We start from the raw sequence: 6,000 nt of genomic DNA on the forward strand, positions 1-6,000 counted from the left end.
GTCACGAGGATGGGGGACCTAAGGTACCAGAGTTGGTTTTCACTTGGCTACTTTGCCAGCTGTGTGATCCTGGGCATGTCGTGTCTTCCATGAGCAGTGTCCTTCATTAATCCAACCGTTCTTACCTTGCAGGGCCCATGTGATGTTCAAAAGAGATAGGAGAGCAAATAATTCGGGATTATTCCTGTAATAAGAGCTGGAAGGCACCCATGCAAGTGCTTTATCCTCAGTCTTTTCTCTCTGTCTCTCTTCAGCCTCATCACCATTGTTTTTCCCTTTGGTCAAGACCCAGGGAATATGTGGGATCTTAGTTCCCTGACCGGGAATCAAACCTGTGGCCCCAGTGGAAGGATGGAGTTTTAACCACTGGACCATCTGGGAAGTCCTAACCTCATCACTTTAGAGAGGAAGGAACCACGACTCAGACAGGGGAAGTGACTTGCTCCAGAGCACCCAACAAGTTAATGAGAGAGCGCCCATTGGAATAGTGGTGATGCTAATGGTGAACCTCATGCGTTATAGCAAAGGGAGGGGAGTCAGGGCTCTTCCAGGGAGGTCAAGGGTCAAGGGCTCCTTCAGTGGCCAGTCAGGTCCCCCTTAGCATCCTTTCAAAATCTGCTTCTCTGACCCAGAGAAGAAGAGGGCAGAAGGAAAGGGCTGAGGCCTCTTGATCCCAGACCCTCACCCTCTGGTCCTCACCCCTCCAGTGATCCTGTGCGCCTAAGCACCAGAAGTGAGTACAGATGGACCCTTGCCTGGTGTTTCAGGAGGCCAGTAGGGGCAATAACAGTGGGCTCAGTCCCCACACAGGGAGGGAAGCGGGTTTGGGGATGGCAGTGTGCTCTCCGCCTGCCTCCCCACCCTTTGTTGTTTGTTGTTGTTCAGTCTCTGAAGTTGTGTCCAGCTCTTTGCAACCCCGTGGATGTAGCACACCAGGTTCCTCTGTCCTCCACTATCTCCCAGAGTTTGCTCAAATTCATGCCCATTGAGTCGGTGATGCTATCTTAACCATCCCATCCTCTGCTGCCCTCTTCTCCTTTTGCCTTCAATCTTTTCCCAGCATCAGTGTCTTTTCCAGTGAGTCAGCTCTTTGCATCAGGTGGCCAAAGTATTGGAGCTTCAGCTTCAGCATCAGTCCTTCCAATGAATATTCAGGACTGATTTCCTTTAGGATTGACTGGTTTGATCTTGTTGCAGTCCAAGGGACAGTCAAGAGTCCTCTCCAGCATCACCATGCGAATGCATCCGTTCTTTGGCGCTCAGCTTTCTGTATGGTCCAACTCTCCATCCATACATGACTGCTGGAAAAACCACGCTAGGGCATTGTTTGGATTCAGTCTCCTCCCTCTGTGGCCACCCCTCCCCTGACTACTGGGGTGGGAGGGGGAAGTGATGTCTGTCAGGCACCTGCTCTGGACCAATGCTTATGATCACAGTGATGTGCACACATACTGTTCAGGATGGTTCCTGGTGCAGAGTAAGCTCTTGGTACCCTAGCTATTACTATCATCACATTTGACTGGCACACAGAGCTTGCAAGACAGATATTAGGAGGCCCCTTTTGTAGATAGGGAAACTGAGGCCCCTAGAAAAATGCCATTGGCCCCAGGTTTAATGGTAGAAAGTGACAGAGCCAGATTTGAATCCAGGCTTCTCTGTTCCTATTTTCCACTTCCCCACCATTCCTCCTCTCCTTGCTTTTGTTGGGGATGGAGAGGGGAATAAGGCACCAAAACTTGGGGCAAGAAAAGTAAAGTGTTCCTACTGGGTGAGTGGGGACGACATGAACACAGGAGAGGCTGGGTCTGGGGTCTTCCTGCCGCCCAGGTGGGCTGAGGCGGGGGGCGGGGGGTGAAGCCCCAGGCTGAGCGCAGGAACGAGATGCTCTCCTGACTGCCTGTCCAGATGGAGCCTAACAAACCTGGGCTAGGATGCTGGGGGCTCGAAAGCCCCATGAACAGGCAGAGCCCTTCCTGCACAGCCCCAGGATTGGGGCTTCCAAAGAAACAGTAGTGAGTCTAATGCCAAAGATCTGAAGGCTGCCCCCCAACCATGCAATTAGCAGTGGGTCTGTTACAAGCGTTAGGTGAGGAGTTGGGGACTAGATGGCGGTGAGGCTCACCCTTGTCACCCTGCCCCGGGACAGCCTGGCCCCTGGCTGAAACTCCCAGCTCTGGCAAGGAGAGGAGATGGCAGGTAGCCCGCTGGTGACTAGCCTCCTGCAGAGTGGGCCAGTAATGAACCAGGCATTCCTCCCCTCCTGAGGGCAGCTTCACGGGCCTAATGAGCACCTGTAAGAATTTCTCCCCAGCTCCTCCACTCAGTGAATATTCCAATCTACCAGACTGACCACTGCAGCTTCAGGCCCCACTGTGGCCCCTGGGGTGGGTCAGAGGTGCTGCTGATTTTAAATGACTCTCATAGACTGATGTTTCAATCATATGGGGCTGATTGTCACCTATTGATCACCTATTGATTACCCCAATTCTCTTAAGTCTCATCCCAGTCCTCTGAGATGGTTAATTTTATCTGCTTCCTACAGATGAGAAAACTGAGGCCCTGAGAAGGTCAAGGTCAAGAAGTCAAAGCTTGGTTAAGGTCATTGATTAGACTGCTGGAATCCTGCACATGACTCTTGTTACCATATAACAGTCCCTCAGGGAGTTGGTCTTAACCTGTTCTATCCACAGACAGCAAATCAAAGAGGCAAAGTGACATGCTCAAAGTCACTCAGTTATTAAGCAGTGAAGCCAGGGTTTGAAAGTAGATCCATTGGGTTTTAGAATCTTACCTCTCTCTCCTGCTGAACCTCTACTTCTGTCTCTGTGTTATTCTGGGTTCTTTGGCTAGAACTGACAGAAACACATGAAATTTGACTTAAGCTTATAAGGAAATTTCTTGGCTGGTGTAACAGAAAAATGCACAGGGACTGGCTTCAGGTAAAGCTTATGCTCAGTCTCCTTTCCCAGTTTCTGCAATGTTGGCTTCATTCTCAAGAAGATTTTTCCTGTAGTTACTTATGTCTAATTGGCTTAATGATTTCAGGGAAGAGGGAACATACCTTTTTGTGTGTGTGCATGCTCAGTCGCTCAGTCATGTCTGACTCTTTGCTACCCTATTGACTGTAGCCCTCCAGGCCCCTCAGTCCATGGGGTTCACCAGGCGAAAATACTGGAGTCGGTTGCCATGTCCCCCTCCAGGTTCCTCTCCCTGCTTCACTCCAGCCCCTCCAGTCCACACAGTAAACCAGGGATTGAACTCTGTGTCTCCTCCGTTGCAGGCAGGTTCTTTACCACTGAGCCACCTGGAAAGCCCTACCTTTTTCAGGGGCTTTGTAAAAGTCCAAAGGTTGATTCTGGATCAGTTCTCTCTCTTGCATGTTCTTGAACCAACTACGTGATCAGGGAGAGAGAATATTTGAGTGACAAGGTCTAGTCATGGGCAAGTCCTTGGACCTGGGGTGGGGAAGCCATCGGCCAGTTCTATCAACAGTATCATCTGAAAGGAGCAGAGGGGTGGTTTCCCAAAGGAATATGGAAATGTTATTATTAATATCAGAAGAAAGGGGCAAAAGCAAGAAAGGTTTGCTCCAGTGTTCTCTGCTTGGGTGTGCATCAGAGTCCGCAGAAGGGCTTGTTCAGCCAGTCTTCACCCCTACGTGTTCTGCTGTGAGAGGTGTGGGGTAGGCTCAAGAATGGGCAAGTTCCCAGCTGGCACTGCTGCTGGTCTGGGAGCCACACCTAGAGAATCGCTGGTCTGCACCTTTCTCTTACCCTCGCTCTCGTCCCATCTTATCCGACTGTGTAAGGGCATGTGTACCCATCCAGGCCTTCAGAATGGGGATGCATGCAACTGTGCTATGTGAAGGCTTTCTGAGAGGCCCATGGGTACAATAATCTTATGGGAATCGACTCTCCCAGGTGGCGCTAGTGGTAAACAACCCACCTACCAATGCAGAGATGGAGGAAGTGAAGGTTCGATCCCTGAGTTGGCATCTCCCCTGGAGGAGGAAATGGCAACCTGCTCCAGTATTCTTGCCTGGAGAATCCCTGGACAGAGGAGCCTGGCGGGCTACAGTCCATAGGGTCGCACAGAGTCGGACACGACGGAAGCGGCTTAGCACACACAACATGCAACTTTCCCAAGTGCTCTTTCCTAAACTGATCTGCCAGAGAACTTCCCCACGGTCCCTGGCTCCCTTCCTGCCCCTCCTGAACTTTACTGTAAAGAGGTGCACCTCTCACCCTCCCGGCATTGCAGGCGTTGCCTGGGGTGTAGAAAGTGCCAGCTCATGGAATGAAGGGATGCCATCAGTGTGGGGAGCTCCCCTTAATCATGGTGCCGTGAATCTAAGGCCTCCGGCTTTCCCTTGTCTTTGCCCTATTCTGTAAGGGCAAAATGTGTATCCTGTTTTGGTCCAGATTGGATTATTCTGAATTCAGGTACTGTGGGGTGGTGGGAGTACTGACAATTTTCTTCAATTACCTTGCTTCTTTTATTCCCCAAATATTATCTATAACGCATTCACTACTAAGCGATGGTCTTATGAAAACAAAAGATGTATCAGTGGTGGTGAGAGTAATTTATTTGACTTAAGGGGCACCAGCTCACAGCTAAATTCCATGCTTTACGTCCATCTGTCTACCTACCTACCTACCTACCAAACCGTCTTGGAATGGCAATATTCAAGTCTTTGAAAAGAACGTTCTTTGAAATGCCAGGCTGGGTCCTGCTGCATCGTCACCATTTTCTGAGATGAGAAGGAGCCAGGAACGTTTCTCATCCTCTCCTTTGCTTCACGTTTCTGTGGGATGTTTTGCCAATTTCAAGACGAAGTAGCCGAAATGTTCCAAAATTACTTCCTACAGGTCATATCTGAGTAAAATGCAGCAGAGGAAAGTTAGTGTTTTGTCTTTCTTGAACATTTACTAAGACTTGCAGGGGAAATATTTGCATTTAACTTTTGAATAAAGATGACTGGCTACCATAAACCCATCATTTTTCACTTGTTCACTTGGGTGTGAATCTTCTATTTGCTGTCACTTGTCACTACTCATTTATTCATTCTTCATGTGTATTTATTAGAATTAGATGAATGTACTTTGTAAGACATGGTTTTTACCGAAAAGATATCTTTTCAAAGCTATTTAAGGGGATTCATGACAAAAAAGTGTGAAGACCCTGATCTAGTTCAATTTGTGCCTCTGTGCTTGCTATACTGAGACATAGGTGCATAGTCTCGTTCTGAAAACTCCCCAGGACACTGGCAGCTGGGAGCACAAAGGTGCCTCAGCATGGTCTCATGAGGGGGGACCTCAACAGGCAACCTTTGGGGAGCTCACAGTTGAAGTGAACAGCTGGACTCTAAAACAGTAAATGGAGATTTAACTGCAAGGAGAAAGTGGGGAAGGGCAGTCCAGGCAAAAGGAACATCAATGTGACAGCAGAGAGAAGCAAAAAGATATAAAGATATATGGAATATGACCTGGCCGAAACGAGGGAGTGTGAGGTAGAGTGATGGGAGATGCAGCTGGGAAGGGGAGAGACAGTCAAGGCCATGGCTTTCATAGCCCCCATTAAAAAAAATGGCCACTCATATATATATATACACACATATATGCATGTATACTAAGGCACTTCAGTTGTGTCCGACTCTTTGCAACTCTATTGACTGTAGCCCACCAAGCTCCTCTGTCAGTGGGATTCTGCAGGCAAGGAAACTGGAGTGGGTTGCTGTGCTCTTCCGGACCCAGGGATTGAACCCATGACTTTTGTGTCTCCTGCATCGGCAGGTGGGTTCTTTACCATTAGCACCACCTGGGAAAGCTATATATATGTACATGTATATATATATATGTATCTGTGTGTGTATATATGTATATATACATGTGTGTGTATATGTGTGTGCATATATATGTATATATATATAAGGTTTCTTTATTTGGCTGCTTTGGGTCTCAGTTGCATCCTGCAGGATCTTTGGTTGTGGCGCAAGAGCTC

This window comes from Bubalus bubalis, chromosome 19 (assembly GCF_019923935.1).
Source record: "Bubalus bubalis isolate 160015118507 breed Murrah chromosome 19, NDDB_SH_1, whole genome shotgun sequence".
Taxonomy (NCBI): domain Eukaryota; kingdom Metazoa; phylum Chordata; class Mammalia; order Artiodactyla; family Bovidae; genus Bubalus; species Bubalus bubalis.